At 41.7% G+C, this 22,515-nt stretch overlaps 1 protein-coding gene across 2 annotated transcripts in view; it reads right to left on the bottom strand.

Annotated features, from left to right (window-relative positions):
- The window catches only part of Tpst (tyrosylprotein sulfotransferase), a 72,567-nt gene extending 50,927 nt beyond the window's left edge, over positions 1–21,640 (bottom strand). The window contains exons 1-2 of one of the 2 annotated variants that reach the window (XM_089083019.1): positions 21,292–21,640; positions 3,302–3,400 (exon numbers count right to left, since the gene is read on the bottom strand). The gene's annotated coding sequence lies outside the window, so the exon portion shown is untranslated. The remainder of the gene's footprint in view (positions 1–3,301; positions 3,401–21,291) is intronic. The other variant, XM_089083021.1, reaches the window with a different exon arrangement.
- Positions 21,641–22,515: the final 875 nt, after the last annotated feature.

Below are 22,515 nucleotides of genomic sequence, written 5' to 3'. Positions count from 1 at the left end.
CACGAGCGTTTCAAATTAACAGTAAAAAGCTGCGCGAGCTTTTCGAAGAGTTCCATTGGTTTAACAATCTCGGAGCAGAGAGAACAGAGTACACTTTTGATCCTACTACCAATACTGATACGCGCAGATATAACGGGTACTTAATTTTTTACTTAATTTAAGTAAGATGTAAAATATATAATTTCCGTTCTAATAAATCATTATTGAATTAATACACATATTAATACACCGCTCGCATAATAATCTGGAGAACGTTTCCATTTTAATATTAATTAATATTAAAAAAAAAAGGTTCTCTTAATTGATAATTTTAACATTTGATTGATACCTATACGGGTACACACAGACATAATACGGTATTCCTTAACTTTTTGCTGTTGGAATCTAATTATTTTAGAAATGGTTTAAAGAGAAATAATCTTCCAACTGGTCCTGCACGAGACTAGCGTATAATAATAATAATTCTTTCAAGTCAACGTCCGATCCGTCGCTTCTCAAGCTAAATTATCAAAAGCAGCGTGCGTTCCTTCGCGCACAGGTACTCCACAGTTTCTCGTCGAACGTCTCGTCTATTTGTCTGTATTCGTATGCACTGTTCGGTGCACACGTGTGAATAGCCAGCGGTCTGTTTCTCGTCGCGTATCCCCGGTGTCCCCCTTGCGTCCCCGCGACAAGTCCCGCTCAAAGGGAACGTAACAGTGCGCTCATACGTACATCGTGCGCGCCCGGAACACGTCGCAGCAATCTCGTTACGCGGCTAAAGACGTCTTTGCCCCTCGGCGACATTCGAAGACGTCCGGGCCGAAAGCAATTTCGCTTAAACCTCTCTCGACGCGTCGTTCGAGGCGCGCTGTTCTTTCTCCCTTTTCCCTTTTCCGAAAAACCTCCGGCTTCCGGAGGGAACGTTTCCCGTGTGTCAAAATAGCGTTTCGCTATTCGCTAAGAGCCAATGCACCGCAGGTGCCGAGCGATAAGAAAATTCAATTGCGTCGCTCGGTGCCGAAAGAATTCGATCCCGGAAAAAAAAGAAAAAAAAAAAAGAAAAAGAAAAAAAAAAGAAAGAGACTCCGACGTTCTTCCCTCTTTCGCTGAAAAAAATTCCCCAAAAATTCTAGCTGGTCGTTCTACGCGGAATATTGCATACCGAAAGTTTCAGTTTCGTGTAGTGCTCCGATAAAGTCAACATTTTCCGATAATCGAGTGTTATCACGTTAAAGCCATATGTTCCTTTTGCATATCCCCCGTTTGCGATTTTTCGAGTTGCACTAAAATTTTCAAACCGTCGAAAACTAAAAACTCTCTTTCGCGTAACGTTGTTCTACGATTTTGAAGTTTTTATGTAAATTGCTAAGTGCAATTGCAAACTTTATAAATTAGATATCGCTCATAACTTGTAGCTTTGTAAGCCAGAACAAAGTTTGGTGTACTAATAATCAAATTAGTAATTCCCTTAATTCCCTTTCAACGAAGACAAATTGTCTCTTATGTAGATGCCTGGGATCTTCCTGTTCTTATAATCGACGTAGATCGAACGAGATTAAAAAGCGATTACGCGATAATGAGCAGTTTAACGCCAATGTACTCTTAACGACTCTGTAACCCGATCGAGCTTTGACATCAATCGAGTGTGACACGCCCATGTATGTTAAACACTTATTTATAAAGATATCCGAGATAAAAATTCGTTTAAAAATCGATTCATGGAGAGACACACTTGACTTAGACACACCTGATTTGATCTTGACATTTTAACAAAATTCAGCCAACATATAATTATCTTTAAAAAAAAAAAAAAAACTGATTATTTTTGTTTTATAAAAAGCTTCTAAAATTTGATCTGAAAATTTTGGACTTTTCATTATTTTATTGCGTTTTATATAATATATAATAATTCTACTTGAAAATTTCGATGCGACAAACATTTATTGTAACATTAAAAAAAATTGCTAAAAAAATTTTATCGGCCAATGAAAGAGCGAATTAAGCTAAACGTACGAGGCAAACGTACGAGGTTATTCCGTGAAACGTGGAATTGTACGCGCTATCATTACGGGGTTTCCTTAAGCGTTTAATAATAGTAGTGTCCACGGCGTTACCGCGCACGCTGATAGGATTACCTCGAGTACACATTTATATCCGCGTGGGTAGGCAATTAACACGATAGCAACGTCGAAATGTCGGCATGCTGACAGTTACTGCACGGTGCATTTAATTCGCCTGCTAAACCGGCCGGAACGAAGCTTTATCCACTTTGCGGAGCCGATGAAAATTATACTGGGCTATACACGGAAAGAAAAGAGACTACCCGGATGAACAAAAAACGCAATCATCTCCTTCAAATTCAAATAAATATCACACATATCGAACAAATTCTGTACCGACGTGACAGTGAATTTTATCTTTTGATGCATCTACATTTGTTCCTATATAAAAATATTTCCTTACGCCTTTTCAATTAACATACCATCGATCCATATTCGGTATTAAAATATTACATCATAATTAATTGGAAATGTCAAATAAAAGATTTGCAGCGTTGAATAAAGCGAGATATTGCAGAAAAATGCATAAATAAAATCTTTTGTATTCAAGTTAACGGAACAAAGCATCTTGGTTGTGTCGGAGTTGTATCAAATTGCATTTGTTCGACCGACTTTTTTCCACTTCGTGTCACCGTTCGTCGAGAAGTTTAAATCGTCCTATTTTCTTTCCTCCCAATGTAGTCTCGCGTTTGGGAACTATCGACCAACGAAATTTTACAGGATTTTAATTACGGGCGCAGAAATCGATTTCTAATTCCCGGTTCGGTGATGCGCTACGCGGGACAATTCCCACAGGTTTGCGAGATGGGAAAGGCGAAAAGGAAATTTCTCTTGTAACTGACCGATTCCACTCTTAAGTGGAAAGTTTTGAAATTTTTCGCTGATGACGAGACGGAGGGAAATAGCGTAGTTCGAGAAGGAAAAAATGAGGAAAATTATAACGAGAGTGGATTCGTATGCGTGCGTGCGTGCGTGCGTGTGTGTGTGTGTGTGTACTTTTTTGCCGCGGCGAAAAAGAACGCGATAACGTTCTGGCGGTGTCATTTTTTTCCGGCAAACCAGCCGCGCCTCTCGGGCCGCGTTCCACATGAAATATTTTCAAATAAAAAAAGTGCAATTAAAAAATGGCGCGCACCCGCACGATATTTGATACTGTTACAATCACGTAACATCGCGTGCGACATTATCGCGAAATCATCGCGTGCGAAGTTGTCGGAATATATAAGGAAAAATTTCATAGTCACAATTGTGAAGCTCACCCTTCGAGATCTCCCCCGTCGGATGTACGATTTCCACAGGATCGTTTAATCTTACGATGTGCCTTCACCACGGATGATCAACGATGCTTTAATAGCCACCTGTGACACAATAAATACAACTCTCATTCTCTCGAGACTCTCTTTTTCATTTCTCGTTTCTATTAGTCGTACAATACACAGGAGAGCACTTTCCATTACGAAAAAAGCAAATTATACATTATTCTCTATCGATATTTATAACTATCGATATTTGTCTATTTATTCACATTCATTTATTTCTTACCGTGAAAAAGATTAAAAAAGATAAATCGAATATCCGGATTGAGCGATGCAGCTAGCACCGAGCAGCACCGAGTTGTTGACCACTTTTCAAAATATTTTCAAAATATTATTTTTACAAATTCATAACTGTATGTTCGTTTTGCGCTGTGTATATTAGTAAAAATGGGGCGTTTTCCTCTACAAAATAATATTTACTTCATTTCATTTCACGAGACAACAATTTCTGATTGTCACTCTCGGATTGTCATTAATAAAGGAATCACTGGATCACTGGAAATTTCGTAGATTGATTGGTTGTCTTTCGACAACGAGTGAACTACGAATCGGTGAATTACGATCCCCCGTTGCTAGGTCGAAGGATGCGAAATAGGGCGATTCAGGATCCGAGTTATGCGACGGCCATACGACAGTAATGGCGTTCGCAGCTGACGACGTTAATAGAAGGATTTCGGGGACGGGCCTCCTCCCTTCGTCCATCCGACTAATTAACCTCGTTATATCGCCGGTCCGACCGACAGGACGCTACTCCTGTTCCCGATGTAACGATCGTCGTACGACCTCTGTACGAACTGACCCGACGCGAGACATCTCTCCGTCGAGAGAGTTTAATTAATCTAATGACGGTCTCCGTAACATCCTTGAGTGACCGATGTAACCCAATGTGACGTAGATACACGAGGATGTATCGGGTGTCCCCTGCTGGTTTCGAGTTAATTTTTTTATAAAAAATATCGCGGTAAGGAGAGGGTGGTCATCGTTTATGCGAGAAAATTAAAAATTCTAATGAACGACATTCCCGCTTGATGTTTCCTCTGAAGAAAAATAGTCTCTAAATTATTTCCAGGGGATCCATCATTTAAAAAAAAAATAATACGGCAAAACTGAATCATATAGCGTATTCGTGTCATTAGGCGTCTCTCAAATTTAAAAATATATTTTTATAACAGGAATCAGTAATTGTAAATGTTCTTCTTGTTCTCGACATAGATACGAATATCGAAATGCGGATTGAACTTTGCTAAAAGTTCAACTCAGGGGTGACCAGATGTTACATAGATCGATGGTAACGTCAGTTTCCAACTGTCGCGCATTTGTTACTATTCCATCATTGAATGTCACAGCTGACGATCGATGGATTCGATCGAAAATACGAAAAGCCGCAGAATCGCGACAACCAGGCCGCGGCTCGCGAGAATCCGCCGTCACAAATCGAATTCACCATTCGAGTGCGACACTGCGGACGTTTCGAAAATTCACGAAGAGCTACGATTTTATTTCCGCAGGGCGAAGCAACATTCATATTTCAAACTATCCCACCTATCATTTATTTTTTTTATCAAAATGATCAAGTACCTAATGTATCACGTAATACTAGCAAGCCATCAACGTACACGTGGCTATCGACGCGATGACGCAAAAATACGATCCCATATTAAAAAGTCGGAAATGCTGTGGGAAAATTCTAGTCATAGTGCAGTTCTGTTGTAAAGCTTCGTTTCAGCCGAGAAAAAGGCTGGCATCAGCCGATAGATGGAAACCCACGCTGTTCAAAGTAACGAAACCCTATCGGCGCATTGCTCGGACGGGAGACATTAACCGGAAGTAAACTCCGCCTCCATCAGGTGCCTCGTCATACTGTTCATTACTTATCGATCCGGCTGGCGAAATTGAATTTACCGAGGAGAGAGTGAAAAAAAAGGAGATCGACGGGATATCGGGAGGGTGAGGGAAAAAATGAGGAAGAGAGACGAGAGACGGCCAGGGTGAGAGGATACATTTCGCGCCTGGGGAAACGTAAGCGCCTGGGGTAAAGAATAAGGGGGTGTAACGCGGGGGAGAGGTCGAAACAACCGAGGTGAGAATCAAGAAGCGAGTCGCGTTCTCGCACGAAATTTATAGTCGCGTTAGCGCGACGAGCGAGCGAAACTCTAATACTCTCGACATCGGGGGATTCCAATTAGCCACTTTAGCCATTTCGCGAGATCGAACTCTACCGATCCCCATCTCGTCCCCGCTTCCTCTTTCTTCTCTCCCTCGTCACCGAATTTCGGGAGCGTTGCCATCTCGGCGATCATGGCATTCCCGATACTCCTCGAGTACTTTGCCCTCGAACACCCGGTTATATCGAGCGTTACGGGTATTAAACGCTTACTAATTCGATATCTACGATAATGTAGTATAATAGAATCTTCATCATTTCCATTATCCCAATGTTCTATCATTTCCACACGGCAGAATATTCCAAGTGTAGAACATTTCTTCTTCTTCCATTGAAGTATGGAAAATACTTTACTTCTCCAAGGCGCGAGAGACGCTCCTCGATGGTGGAACGGTTAAACGTTCAAAATGCTTTAAAAGGTGGCAGAAAATTAACTTGACTTTACGCTGTTCGAGCTACGCTAACAGACTTATACGGTTTAACAGACGTGAGATCCACGAACGAGCCGCCAGTTTCGTACTATTCCCAAATAGTTCTTCTCTTTGAGATAAATACAGTTAAGCGTCGGGAAAGTAATTGCTCTCGAAACGATAAGTCGAAATAGAAACGGCAAGACAATTTAGGTAATTTTATCGAATCCGTATTCTCACTCCCGCGCGGCGGGCGTTAGAAAAGCGAGCCAGATCGTGTCGTCGTTGCACGAACTCGTCGTATTGACTTGTTCCACGGGGATGGAATTCCGGCGGACGGAATTCTCTCGACGATGCGATTTCCGTCCGTGCAGCCGAGTGCAATCGTTACGCGTGTACACATAAAATAATAACGAAGAGGCGCGAAAAGCCCGTTTCGCATGTGTTCGCCATTCTTTTTTTCTTTTTCCCTTTTTCCCTTCTTCTACTTCTTCTTCTTCTTCTTCTTCTTCTTCTTCGCCTATGACTTCTGAAGATATTTCGCCTTTACATTCCCGCGCAATAACGAAATGTTGCTGCGTTTCACTCTTCTCTCTCGCTGCTTTCTAGTTTCTAGACGGTGTTTCTTTTCCGTGTCCATCGTCGACTTCCTTAACTTAACTTCGCCTTACAGAGAACGTTCGCCACTGCAACGCATCTTGCGTTTCGTTCCACGAAACGAGCTCGTCGTCGGCGAAAAAAATCCATCTTCACCGTGACGCGAAAGAAACCGGCGACACCAAGTAATTCTTCATCGTAGAATACCGTCGAGCGCAGCATAGGGCACGATGTCGACCAGAGGGGGGGGGGGAGGGGAAGGGAGACATAACACGAATGAAATTGCGAGTCGCGCCACGATATTGAACGTTTCATATTTCAAAAATGTATCTTTTTCCAGAGCATTTCGAAATTTATATTTCGAGCCATGCTTTTCGAAGTAACCTAGTATGATTTGCACTCGGCACGCGAAAAATGTTTTTTACGCCATTTCTCTCGCAGTCTGCCTATAAATAAAATCTACTGCAGCAATCGAGGTGGAAAATTTCATATATCATATGTACATTTTTTTTTTTTTTTTTCAACTAACTCTATCGTTTGATGGATATAGCTTTACAAAAGGCGATATTACAGGCAGATTAATTCTCTTTTAACGAGAGACGATACGTATACATCGTGCGTCATTCGATTACGCGAAGTGTGTCCCGCAGTTTGGTAGCCGCGGTATTGGGCGAAATTGTACGGTACGCGTGCGATTGTACGGACGTAAACTGCGTTTGTTGACGGATGAATTTAGAGCCGTGGCCCGCGAGAGGAGGAGAGGATGTGCCGCACGCACATTGTGTCGCGCGCATACCGCACAGTCGCGTCGCCGTTCATCGTTTTCATTCGGGCTCGTTAACCATCGTTAGCGCTCCCGTCCGTCCCCTTGTCGGCCAAACCGGCCGCGCGCGGCACGCCGCAAAAACCGCGAAACGCGCGCGCGACAAAACTGTCCCGGACGGAAAGCCGCAGCCTTACCAGCAGCCACAACACTCGGGTTCTCTTTCGTAGCGGTGCCAACGTCCGTAACGGTAATATCGCGACCGACCTGCGCTCGCGCGCGGGTACTCGAAAACATCGCGAGACTTGGTCCACCGCGGTTCTTCATTCGGATAGAAGACTTCTTCGGAAGGAAGATTTCTTCTAACGTAACATTCGCGTAATAGTTACGTAATCAATATATATTTTTTTAAATACAAAAGTAGTAATCATCCCCTTTTCGCAGCTCTTTCCAGTTTTCATTTTCATTCTGGGAAAGCGCACGCTCATACACCCTCGCGTTTACGACTCGAAAATCAAAGTCAGGATTAACGCGACACCCGTCCGGGGTCCGACGGTGACTGCTTTGATTAAGTACCTCCTCTCGTATAACACACCCGCGTGTGCTCGTCGACGCGCCGATGTCGGTGTCGTCTCGTTTGCGGTCGCGGGAGACTCTCGCAATCATTGCCCCGCAAATTGCCCCGCAAACGTCTCGCGGGGGCGTCTCTGTAATCTCGCCGGGACACGGTCGTGCACTTGCGTTTGCCGCGCCACGGGGGATCGTAAAGTACGAGAATACGAGGACGTACACATAAGTGCGAAGCCGGGAATGGGGATTTAGGAAAATACACGGGCGCTTTCTCGAGACGGGAGACAGGATCTTGCCGAATTCCCGCTTGTCGCGGTTTGCTCGTTGATAGTTAGCCTCCCGCACGAGTTGTTGTCCCACTGTTAAACAATAATGACTAGAGAGCTCTGATAAATTTATTTTTTTCTTTTCTTGACGAAGATTTCGAGGACAGACATACCTACCGTCGCGGCTCTGTGATCTTTTTTAAATACCTTCGCGTCGTGAAACGTCGAGCTTTAATATTTCGCTTAAGTAAAGCTTTGCTTTAAATTAAACGGGAGAAATGTCGATGATTCTCCGACGTTGAGCACACAACTCCGCTTTTAATATACCTATATTTTTAATTTCAGCTTTATCAACATCTTTTCGCGAGAGAGTAAAAAGAATCAGTGGGACTCTCAAAATCTACTACAGCACAGTTTTCTACGTGTGAGAGATTTTAAAAATACAATTTTCCATGATTTTTCGCAAAAAAAGTATATATTAAACATTTGTTTTATTTTAATCTCGCTTTAATCTCTTTATCTCACAAACCAGGTCGGTATAATGATATAACAAACATTTTAGATTATTTAATTTTATGGAAATCCTACAAATGTAGTTTGCCAACTACAATCGTGCGTCGTTCCGCGTGTTTTGGAGAATTGCGCGGAGGAGATTGCCCTAAAGCGCTATAGTCCGTCGCGGTGGCACCCCCGACGGGTTAATATCACGGGTGGTTCATTATGCTCCCGTACTCCCGGGACGAAAATCAAATTGGCAAGGGTCAGTAGGTGCCGGAGTGTACGACGTCCCTTCGTCCTTTGTCTAATATTTGCCGGGTAACGCGCGGGACATCCGCGGCCGGCGAGGACACCGGAAACGATCTGGCGGCGATCCAACACCAAATCCCGCGCACGTAGCAGTCCTTTCTTGGGGGTGGATGTATATAGTCCGACCGTCGTCCCACCCCGTCATTATCGTTTCAAACCGCCACCGACGACAACGAGGTCGGATACTCGCCGGAAATTTGCCGTCCGCGTGACGTCCATGCTCGGCGATGAGAAAGAGAGAGAAATCGACGGGAATTTCTTCGGGTCTGTCGAAATTCGCCGCGATATTCCGCCGAATCACGAACTTTCCGCATCACGAGGGGTTCTCGGCATTCTACAACCTGCCCGGAATCGATGCCTCCCGTCTATTGGGGTCGTTGCATACGAAATGTCGGAATCCGAAAGTTTCAGTTTTATGAAACGTTCGCTTATAAAGTAGACGTCTTCCGATAATCAAATATCACGTGTCACGTCAGGGAGACGCGATTCTTTTACGGAAGTACGCTGCCAGCTTCCGCGAGGCACTTTTCAGCCGCGATAAAAATGTGCGGGGACGCGTATAGAGAAATAAATAAAAAAAAAAAAAAAAAAAAAGTTCGCAGAAAAATATCACTCTGTGTGATTTTAAAATACAATGTAGAAACAACTGTATAAATTTTGCTTTTAAAAAGAATCATGTATATTTATCAAAAATATGGATACTCTGAATATGCACAAAAATGCATGATACCGCACGATATCGACGTCGATCGAAAATGTATAAGGTGAGTCATTAGAAACAGAATGGTAGGGAATATGTAGGGCATTTTGTACGTAGAAACGATACAGTCTTGTCGATCGTATCATAATAGGGGGTTCGCAATCCAGTCTCGCGCGAGGTCGAGCGCGACGCAAACACAGGCGAACACGATGGATGGATATTGGAACCGTACAGGTTAACGATCGGGCGTTACATCACATCACGTATTGACTCGAGCGTCGGCTCGATCTCGAGTTTAAGGTCAAAGATTTTATTTGCTCCTCTCTCGCCGGTCGGCCGGCGCGTAATGAGCGCTATAGAGCGTGGCCGAGCGAGGCGCCGCGCCTAACAATAAAATCGCGAAAGAGAGAGAGAGAGTTACCTCGAAACGAGATTCGCCGCATTTTCCGGCTCGATCCCTCGTATTCCAATTCGGAATTTTCTCCCTCATTCCTCTCCACGATACGCGCGGCGATAGACGATCCTTCGCCGCGCCGAACAGAATCCAATTATCTCGCTTTTTGCCCATCGAATCACGGTCGTGAGCCGCCGCAGGAAGGCGAATGGTGCCAATTTTCATGCCGCAAAAACATCTCGCTCGTACGTCGTGGAATCGCGGCAACTAGGAGGCGGATAAATCTCCAACTTTCGCGAAATCCGCTAATCCGGACTGTTAATTAAACGGAAAATGGAATAAGAAAATTAGATTTTCCATGTAACCATTACTGAAGCTGGACTCGTTACGGCATTCGTAACGAAGTTCAATAAATCTGCCGTTTGCACGACATTCCCTATAACATTTCAAAAATCGTATCAAACGTAAACGATTCCCTTCTGACTCAAACATATTATTCCAGTCGCAAAGTATTTTTTTTTTTTTTTTAAATTACTCAATTATATATTACTCAATTATATGCGTATATTGACGAAAATCAAGATGACAGATATTTTTTAAATAAATTTACAAGAGTCAAGATCTGTGCAAAAATTCTCTGGCGTCCATTCCTCTCGTCAGGGCGCTTTAAATTTTTACAATATCACGATCTCTCGATCTTATCCGACTCGCTCCCTTCCGTTCGTCATTTGCGAAATCTCGCCTCTCTTCCCGTGGCCGAGATTGAAGGCGCCGTGTCTCGAATAGCTGCTTTCCGGATTATCTCGCACGCATACTAATCCTCCGAATGGCACGATGTATGGAGCCATTATTCCAGCCCCGGTGTAAGGTTGTGCCTCGAGTAAATATATCTTAAAACAAAGGAGCTTCGCAAACACGCGACGTATACACGAAGCGCGAGTCTCTCACGCAGATTTCAGCTTGGCGTGTGTGTGCATTCGCGGAAATCTGTACCAACGACCGTAAACACAGGTCGCTGGTAAAGTTCCGATGAAACTTTAATCAGGTCAAGCGAATTTGCACGCAAAATATTCCGTCGCCAGGAATATAAAGCGCCTTTCTATTTCTTTATAAGACTGTGGATACACTTTTACTCCAGATTACTTCCTCCCGTTTAATAATTCACTAACGCTCATTCAAACGAAACGTCATTCAAATTTATGAAGGGTATTCTTCTGTGGTGGATTTAAAAATAAGAACTAAAAATGCACGCATTTATTACCAATAATATGTAATGTAATAAGAGATATAATAAATTAAAATAATATATAATTCAGAACTATTTTTTTATTTATCTCTATAAAACAAGTAATCAAAACTGTCCTGTTTTTAACTCACTGTTGCGTTTAGTTCACTAATTTAAATTCATTTATGGCTCTTTTCACCCACAGAGATAATAGGATTATATCCGCGTGTGTTCATGCGCCGAAAATTAAAACTCCAAGACATTAATCTCTCACGAGCCATGTTGTCTTGTTGTTTGTATAGCTTAAAATCACGCGGGAGTAAAATGTTTACCGAAATATTTACGAACGCTCCAAATGGTCGTAACTCCGCCTTCTTGCAACGATTATTCATAGCTATGCAACTAGGTGCATTTTTTCCGAGTGCCCGCACTTTGTGTACCTATGTACGCGTATGAAAGTAAAATACTTTCGTGTCGCGACGACGTAAAATTCAAAAATTTTGCAACTCCGGCGAGGCAAAATTCGCGAGAGACGCTAATTCGGACATTTATTTATTCTCTCCGCGTGCGTCTACAGAGAGAGAGAGAGAGGAGGATAAATCAGTTTTTTTTACAACGCAACGCGAGTGCGCTCATAAAACGACGTCAAGTAGACACAAAAAAATGCAGAATTGGCAAAAAAAAAAAAACATTGAAAAAATTTCTATCCTTTATAATTCAATGACTGGTAATCTTTCATTTATCACGCCTAATGTACGTCGCGTTTGCCGTTTTCGCCCGCGTTAAAACAGACTCGCTTTCCCCATTGATGTTTTCATTTCATTACCGCAACGGTAACGAACGAGCGCGATACTTCCACGGTCTTATCTGTAATCCGACACTCTCCGTGTGCTGCAAGAAGAGACCGAGAAACGAAGCAAACCTGCCGCCTGTCGCCCCCTCCTCTCCCCCGCCGTATCTCTCGCGTTTGCATAACATTAACGTTTAAGAGACTTCCTTCGAGGCGAAAATACGAGCTGTCTGTCTCTCGCCAGAAAGAAAACTCCGCGTCTCATATTGCCGCGTTGATATCGTTACATTAACTTCGTACACAGCGTTTCACGACGCAGCAAAAAATGCCCGCGACGCTTCGGAAACCACTCTGACAAGTGTCAGGCGAAATGAATTCGCCACCAATAACAGATCTTTCATGTATGCCCTCTCCTACATTCACACGAATAACCGCTACTATTTTCAGATTGCGAGATATGTCAACGTACACACCTCACTTATTTGCCGACACGTTCGTGACAAAAGAGTCACTCTTTAGAAAATTAAGACCGGAGAAGTGAACAAGACAAGCTAATTCTTTTTGTTAAATTCAGAGTCGAGTTTTCGTTAGCAAGAATGTCGCGACGTTACTGACTTTTCAGTTATAAAACATATAAAATCCTGTTTGATTTTCTACCTTCGGTCAGTCGTCAGAAGTCGAGAGAACGGTACACTTTCGATCGTGGATCTGACGACATAAGTATGTAAAACATTGCCAGGTGGATTTGCGCGAGTTTTCACACATCATTGCTTTTATACAGATTGCACGTATCGAGATGTCGTAAACGCAGTTGTTTTCCTTCGTGACGTTGAAAAAAGTCAATCAATGTGAGACAACTCAACGGTTACTCGGAACGCAATATTACACACGATGCCTCACGATCTATCTCCGTCCATACGTTTGTTCCGCTAAAAGCTTTCCTTTATTAATTCAAAATGGTAAGTTCGACAAGCGAGCGACTCATGAAATGAGTCGGTGAGTTACGAGTCAAAGATGTACTTGAGAACCGCAGGAGAACCTGACTGAAGTGAAACGCAGGTCATTATCGTGAGATAATGACTATCATTGGTCAAGTAATGATCGGCCACAGCCTTTAATACGATGTTGATTAAAGGAGCTTTATTGACGGATCGAGCAAAAATCTCGTTGCGCAAAGTAACGTCGTAATGCATGACCAACATTTCTCCTATGACCATGAACACTTTCGAGCGGAAATTAGTGGAGTGGAAACTGCGCTAGTGGAAACTGGTTTCGATGCGCGATTCGCGGCACGCGCGTCTTGTACACGTAATCAAATTAAGTAACACGAATGCAGTTACACGTTATTGCATTTCGCGTCTACTCGTTGCTGTTGCTTCGAATATATCCCTAATGCGCCTCCTAGTCGACGTATTTAACAATAGTAATCGCATCAATCGAACATTAAATTGCGTACGTCAAAGAAAATAAATTACGCAAAATTACCGATTTTCGTCCTCTTTATAATCGCTAAATCAATAGAGGCAAGCTCTATTAAATTATAATAAAACAAGATAAGCTCTCTGCGAGTTTGTTTCGAACGATCAAAGCGCCAAAATATTGCACGCGATTTTGCATGTGACGTTCAAAAAATATAATCATTTAATTGATAAAAACAAGTTCACTCGTGCATGATAAATTCTCATAATTCTTGCAAATAATTGCAAGTTTATGTAATTTGAACATATTGTAAACAAGAAACTTGAAATATCAACGTGTACAGAAAATGTAAAATGTAGAAAAGAGAATAAAAAATTTAAGAAAATTTAGAATCAAGTTTTTCCCGAGTAAAATTTTAATAAGAAACAATTTTTCTCACAACTTTTTAACATAAAACATAAAATCTCTTGGGTAATTAAAACTTAAATTAAAATTCGAATTAATATAAAATTCAAATCCTTAAAAATTCATATCAATTTAATTTAGTAAAATTAAGTAAAAGCTTATTTTCAATCATGTGTGTAATTAAAAAGCTGAGGACGGTTCAATACTTTTGATAACTTCAAGCTTAATTAGAGAATAAATTAGTCGGAAGATCCGCAAAGAGGTTTAATATTTCTGTCTCTTTGATACGCGTACACTTTTCAAGTATTTTCCGAATAAATTAAGCAAACAAATACGAATGAATTCGACCAGGATGAAAGCGTAAAAAATAATGTGTGACGAGAGAATGTTACGAGGAAAAGAAAAAAAGATTTTTTGGCGTGCCTTTTCATCTCTGGAACATAGAGTTATGACGTGAACGAGACTTTTTTCCGTAGAACTCGACGACGAGGATAAAAATAAATACGTCACGATTCCGCCGTCGCGATGAATATTTCATGACCGTTCTCCGCGGTGACGAGCGGTACATTTAACGCGTATGACCTATTTAACAGAGACGCGCCATACATCGCAACCATTGATTGACGACTTATTAACGAGCTTAATGATCGCCGACACGTTCCGAAGAATTTAAGCGTGGAAAACTAGGCGCGAAGCCTCTTCTATCGCGCCCGAGTATCGGAAAGTCCTATATCTTTCATTTTAATTTCGGCTGCTTGAAGGAAATAGCGGTGAATTAATTAAATTCGACAAAATGAATGATATGGGAAAACGGAGATCCCCCGGCGAATTTAATTAATTTCACCGAGGTTAATTAAATTCGCCGTTTATAAAGCTATTTATTAACGTTAATGTGCCATTTATGAACGTAGTCTATCATTATATTACGTAGATAGAACGATATCCATTCCTGGAAACTAAAATGATCTTTTCTCAACAAAAGCGTCGGGACGGGAAACCTGATTAGCCATCAGAACACTGACCTATTTTCTGGCCCGCACAGTTGAGATGAAAACAAAATCGAGGAGTCCTTTTTTCAAGCGCCATTCACCTTTCTCCAACTTTTTTCATTTAGTACTCGGATGTTTCCAAAGAATGCACAGTCGAACCTTATTGGCGCGTGCTCTCCCGTTCGTATACCGATAAAAAAAAAAAAAAAAAAGATATCGTACAGATATAAACATTGCGCACGAGAAACAGACGTGGCCACGAATTTCCAAAGGATCACGTATTTCTCTACGTTCCTACGGGAGAATTGGAAGAGATTACGAGGGCAGACGGGATCGAAAAATAATGCGGTGCACCTGCCTGCGTCGAAGCAACAACGAGAGACCATCTGTATCTTCGGCGGTACCGTCTAATATCAGCTCGTGCTAAGGCGTTTCCCATCTTACTTAGGCTTAGGGTGCGGCAAAGGCGGCAAAGTTCTCGCAACCCTCTTGTCAAATCACCCTGTGTATACGCCGCCGACTTGGCAACCGGCATGCATGGGAGGTCATTTACCTCTCGTAAATTACGAGATACCGAGATTGCGCCCCGTGATTTACGCCATGTGCGTAAGGCAGGCACAGCGAGTTTAACTATCGGAAACAGAAACTGCCGTGAATGATCGCCGGGCGAATACGCGACGGGCAGAATTCGGAGTTACAAAGCGGCCGGGCGGTTTGCTCTGGGCCGATGCGCGCTCGCGCGATCTCTTTGCCGCAAATTCGCGGATCGCTTTAACCGGGGGGGGGGAGCGATCCGCGAATCGATCGCTAATCGAGAGATTATCCATGCGGAAATCGCGCTTGCCGCTCACCGACCGATGACGATTTCGTTAAAAGGAAGCTCCGAATCGAAACCTGTACTCTGAAAATGAAGAGACGCGACGCGAACAAGAATTTCTCTGTCTCTGCGCTCTCTCTCTCTCTCTCTCTCTCTCTCTCTCTCTCTCTCTCTCCCTCCTCTCTTTATAATTTAATTCTACTAGGATACGAGAGATGTTGCGCTATATACAGTATAACACCGTTCGTTGTGTTCCTCGATCACATCTTCGTTTACTCGGACGTATTCCGCGAGGATAATGGCTAACAGGTGCGCCATTATCTGCCCGAGCGGATAATGGACGTCTCATTGTGCCCTCGAATAATCGGAAGCTACGGTATCTCATCTCTCCGGACGTTGCTACGCTCCTTTCATAGGTAAGATCTGGACAGGCAGATATATATATCGTTAACGCAGAAATACCGGAATACCGCTACGCGAAGCAGTGACATAACGACGTACGCGGCTGACGTTCGTGCCGTCTGAGCGCAGAGAGACGTCGTCGTCACCGCAACAAGTTGCTCGACAAACTCGGTCCCCCGAGGGCCTTCTCGAGAGGAGCCGAGTCCCTCTTCAGACAAGGAGGGGGAGAGGGGGGGGGGGGAGGGGGAGTGCACCGGGAGGTGCGCGTGTATCGAATGCGAAAATCCCGGTTCTCGCGGAGAGGCGACGGCGGTGGTGCACCGTGTCTCGCGTCGGCGACGATCCGGCGATCGGGCTTGATTTATGGGCGGATTCGCTCGCCGGCGTCGTGTTCAAACGTCGGGAACAAGGGACACTGTGGATTTTCGCGTATATACGCGTTAACGATTCAAAATAGCCGGCCACCGTATCCACCGGTCCGACGCGATCGTGTATTTTACCTCGCCGCGCTATCGGATGATCTCTGTATATCACCCCGGAACGATCGCAATCGTCCGCTTATTTCGTACGGCGGAGGAACAACGCTGCCGGCACTAAACACTATTATATCAAACGTTCAGGTAAGATTAATCGAGCTAATTACGGGATGAACGCGAATCTCTTTGACGATAAAACCCAACGGATGTTGCAGATAATCGAGGACAACTGAACGCGTCTGTCTTGAACCGTCTGTTTTTTTTTTTTTTTTTTTTTTTTTTTTTTTTTTTTTCCCCGAGATGTAAGATAAACGGAATTCCTCCGTATTTCCGTAATAATATATCGCTCGGGATGTTACGGCCATTATTTTCAAGTGGTAGTGGAGTAACATGTAACGCGCTCATCCAATTTTCAGAAAACAAATTATTCAAGCCCCGGCAAGAGCAAATTGCCACGAGACACAGATAGGATTTTGTTTCAACGTTTCGTTTTACACATTGTTCGCACGATTAAACGGGTCAATTAGTTACGTATGCTTGCAAGTTTAAATATATCTAGTTAGACATACACTCGTTATTATCGTTGTGACCGTAATAACATTTCAGCGTTATCGACCTAGCAATTATAACAGTTCTACTTCACGATGGATATTATCATATTACGCATATACTGAATTATATGTCGCTGTAAATTATAGCAATGAGTAACGTAGCTTTTTAAACAGTTGGATATGTTTACGATAGCGCATATATAATAAAAATAGCGCATAATTTATCTACAAAGTGAAATCACAATGTAGCCTGCATCGGAACAGTAAAAGATAATTCCCGAGCCACCGTGATAAGCTTTTCGCGGTATAATGAAAGCGTAACTTAATTACTCTTACCGCGAAATAAGAAAGGCGAAAATGTAATAGTAACTTTTATATGTTGAACTTACTTTACAAGCGATATCAAGTTCGAAAGTAAGTCTTTATTCTACGAGAAGCGTCATTAAATTTCTTCTTCCATTACGCGCATCTGGCTTTCCGGGGATGCAAGAGAAAACCGTTAATACAAAACCAACATTTTGTATGCTCGATAGGATGAGAGAGCGACATCAGAAACATCGGGACCGACGAGTTGTGCGGAAGAAAAATAAAAAATAAAAAAAAAAGAAAGAAAGAAAGAAAGAAAAAAATACCGCAGCTCGTTTCGCAAAACGGATGTATAAAGAGCCGGTAAACGCGATTACAGGCTGTCCGTAATCAGGTGGAATATACCTCGTAATTGCGCTTCCTTTGCGGAAAATAATCGCGCGAATTTGTAGATACAAATGCAGATACATTTCCAATAAGTCCGCGGAAAAAACGACTCGGCGGTTTTCCGTTTGGATATTATTTCACTCTTCTTCTTCGCGGGCCGCCGGTCGCTTGGTATTGTCTTCGCTCGCCGGCCCGTATCGCATTTATGATATTACCCGTACCGCAACGCCCGTCGGCGGTGTGCGCCCCGCGTATTTATTTTGCGTAACGTCCGAACTTCATCATGCCTTTCGTACGATATTGCGAGCGCTTGGAGAGACCTGATTAACTCGGCGCGGCGCGGCGCGGCGCGCCGCGAATAATTTACGACGCTCCTTCGGCAACACGCGGGAGATGTGCCAACGAGCTTTTGTTTCGTAAGACGTAAATACACGCGTTTCCAATTAAATTATCCCCTCGCCTTTGACAGTTTAACAGATTGCGGCTTCTCATTTAATTTGTCCTTATCGTTTATAGTTTTTATCGTAATTTCCGACTACGGTGATTTAGTTATATATATTTGCATTTTCGTCCAGCGCGCTCCAGATTTTATATTACGGTTGTTTGTTTGTCCTATTGCACGTTGCTACGTCCGCGTGCCGTGAAACTTGTGAATTTTTACGTCGCAATTTTGAAAAGATTGAAATGGAAATTTCCTTCTTTTGACGCGCGTTGAAATTTTCAACATTAGGGAGCGTTGCATTGCCTCAACTATAAATTACATCGCTGAAAATGGCTTAAAATCGAAGTTTTTTAAATTTGTCATCTACTTTTGTAAATGCATATATATATGTATATATATATATTTCTTTTTAAACAATTTTGTATGCGTATTAATTACCGCTATTTTTTATTGTCTCACTGATTCTTCTTTTAAATTTTAATATCGTCAGTTAAATATCCCCGATCTATAGACTACTGTTTTTTTATTTCACAGTAGTCTTCATCAAGATAAATTAGTAAGATAAATTAATGTATTGTTAATAAATACAGTTCCACAGTGGTGCACCTATTCTTTTTTCATTCCGATTTGTTTAACTTTTAACTTGCATCTTGATAATATCAGTCTGATTGCGAGATGTAACGTATAATTAAATAATTAAATGCAATAAAATTCATCTGTATCTTTTCAAGCTAAATAATGAAATTCTGAAGACATTCCCTGTATGCGAAAGATCACGAAAGCTCTGTGTTTCTGATAAATACGAAGTAACGATACCGTAATAAGTATGCAAATTGTCGACGACGTATTGTTCTCGTTGAACCGAAGCGCCTAGCTTCTGAAATTAATCAATTATTAATTAGACTAATTACAATGTGAATTAACGGATAGCGGGCGTGTAAACATTTTGCTCGTGGTACATAGATTAGCATCGGAACTGCATAATAGCGTGTTGGAATACGCTGTACAAATGTTTATACAAATATCTAAAATGCTCGAAATATTTGCATGAAATTGCTTACAAAATGCTAATGTAATATCACGAAATAACTATTCATATCCCCTCGTTAGAAATTAACTACATTTCAGAATTAGAAAGAGAGAGAAAGAATTTATCTTAGAGTTATTAAATCTTGTTCGTAGGATGTCCCAGTATCGTAATTTTTAATAGCTAGCTTTATTATAGATTCCTCGATAAATTTGAACTTTTTCCTTCCCATTTTTTTTTCCTCTCAAAGAATATCCGAGAGTAGCATCGCTTTTTGCCATAACTGCATAATATTCAACATTAACTATCCCCGTAATTAAACGTTAAATCTGAAGACTTTACTTTAGAAAAGTAAAGTCAATTTAGATGAATAATAAAGTTTCGTTATATTTAATAACGTTTTCAAAAGTTTTGTTCGCTTCTTCATTTACAATCGTTTATATTTCAGAATCTATCACAAACTGCCTCGAGTTGTTTTAATTAAAGCACAATCAATTCTGATCAACAAAGAAATCTTCCACTGAAAAGTATTAAAATTCAAATAATTTTGATATTTATAACTCTTTTCGTTTGTAAGTATTTTATTAATTGTAAGATTTATAATTTCCATATAAAAATTCATAAAAATAATTTATAAATAAAGATCTGTAATTTTCTGCCATAAATTAATGCATATTGTTTCATATAAAAATCAATAATTATTAATTAAATAATCCGCATATTATTAATGAACAATTCATGAACAAAAATTTAATGAAACAAAATTTTAAAATAAACTAGTAAGATATATTTATAATACACAAATTATCGTATTTTTACTATATTATTGTAGTATACGGTGTAAATATGATGTATATATAAATAACATTTTTTAATAACAGTATATACGTTTATTTTCATGATATTGAAAGTGCTTTATGTAAGAAGCCTTGGTTAAGTGATCGATAAGCCGTACATTTGCTTAAGATATGCATGTTAGAATTTAAAATACTATGATACGCACATCACAGTATTTCAAAACAAGAACTTAAAAATAGAATAAAAAATCGTAGAGTCATCATGACAACTCGGCGCGTTCTGTTGTTAAAAAATATATAAAAGTATGTAAAAATTGTATAAAATGTATAAAAAATGTACGAATAACAAGTAACATTTTAAATGTTAAATGTTTAAGCGTATAAAATGCATTAACAAATGTATCAAGCGTATAAAAAAAAAATGTATTTATAATAGCTTTCATATATCAGAATACATAAAATCATTGTTCGTGATTCATAGATATACAGATCGCTCGACGACGCTGCGGTCCAGGAAGCCTCGCGATTCGCCGCGCGAATCGTCCTTCCCGGAAGGACGCGACGCCATCTGACGCTTTCTCTGACGCTCGCGCGTTCTCCCCCGCGCGAAAAAAATGCGTGTTTACGTAACGTCAACAATCGTCCTGTCCGCCGCGATGCGCCGGGGATGCAGCGGGATTCATCGGACGGAAAATAAACGGCGACACACCGTTCTTTTTCCACACGAATGTCCCGCGAGACATCGCCATTCAGTGGACGGATCCTGTATTTCCACGCATGGCATGCGGTCATCGACGCATCAGGTGTCAGTCACCTCGGGAGTCGTGCGAGTTGAGAACGCGAAAGTCTCGTGTGCGCGCGGCTAGTTTGATGCACGCATGCACGCACGCACGCACGCATGCACGCACGCACGTACGAAACGTACGCATGTACGCGGGATTGCGTCGTTACGTCTTCTGTGAAGACGCAACGAGAAACTCTCTCGACGCTACACGGAGTGAAGCGTCGTGCGATCGTACATAAACACCATCTCGCGAACATCATATATAAATAGGACGATTCCATGAAACAGGTTACGGGAAACTTATCGGAGAAAGTTATGTCAAAAACTTTTGCGCGCGGCCCGCGAGATTCCGCGGAGTCGCCGGAGCCGGGCCAGACGCGAAGGTCGGCGACGGCGGCGACGCGATCGCAAACGAGAGAGAAGGAAACGGAAGATCGCTACTCACCCGGCGTTCCGTTGACCGTGGCAATTCCACCCGTCGTAGTCGCCGTCAGCGGCAGCGGCAGCGGCGGCGTTGTCGTCTTCGTCCCGCGTGTCGCGCGCCTTTCACCAGTTTCGCAATTGACGTAGGAGATGCGCGATCCTCGCGAAATCCTCGTGTTTGCCGCGGCACCCGCTTTAACTTTTTCCGAATCACACACGACGCGCGGCGGCCAACGTGAAGTGATCGACAGACCGCCGAACGATGCACGAGGTTACGCGGACACGCACGAGCGCGGGGACTGCGAGGCTGAGTACAGAAGAGACCGGTCCGAACGCTCCCATCGGTCAGCTGCTACTGGCCGCCCGCGTCAGCGTGACGTGAGAGGGCGGACGAGGGCGAATCACGCGCCGCTTCGTGGCGCCACGCGGAACTTCGACTGCGCCTCCGGACCGACGGATGGCGCTGTCTTGCACTCGCGCGCTTCCCTCCGATGTTTATCGTGTTCCTACCACAATTCTACAAAACGAACTCTATATTTCTTTCTCTTTTTCTTTTCTCTTCCCTTCTACATACTCTTTATCACGCGAGCGATCCCGATGCGAACGAAATAATTTTACGATAAAATCTTTTCAGATTTAATTTTTCTGCGGTTTTTGAAATTTTACATCTTTTTGTAATCTCTTCTCTAAAAGCGTCCTTTCTTCACGAGAAAACAATATAATATATCATGTAATTTATGCGTATTTTTATTATAATAAATAAATTAAATTTTATTATAATAAATAAATAAAAATGTTTTTAATTGATTACGAATTCGTTTTCCAGTTCCTTTTTTATTTTCTACAACGTATTTTAATATCAAATTGTTTGTTTAATTATTGCCAATACCATTTAATAGATTATTTTATTACATTATAGATTTTATAACAATTTCAAATAATTGAATTAGCACAACATATTTGGCAGTTTTATTAGGCTTTCAATTTGTTGTCGTATATTCTCATGGTATACATTAGTCGGCAAATTTTTGATGTTATATACTTTATAATCAATTTAAATTTAATTATTTTTTATTATTCTTTTTTCGCAAGATTCTTATGAGATTTTAAAATACTCTGCATAATTTGGTAGAATTAGTTTTTTAGAATATAAGGATTCAGAGTAAAGTATGTCACAAAACTAACATTTGTTGAATACAATCTCGACATTAAGAAACAAGAAAAAAAATATAAACATGGTCTCATC

The sequence above is a fragment of the Pogonomyrmex barbatus genome, unplaced genomic scaffold (assembly GCF_055798465.1).
Source record: "Pogonomyrmex barbatus isolate J1 unplaced genomic scaffold, ASM5579846v1 scaffold7, whole genome shotgun sequence".
In the NCBI taxonomy this organism is placed as follows: Eukaryota; Metazoa; Arthropoda; class Insecta; order Hymenoptera; family Formicidae; genus Pogonomyrmex; species Pogonomyrmex barbatus.
Note: the sequence above shows the minus strand (reverse complement) of the source record. Positions and strands in the feature narration are given on the sequence as shown.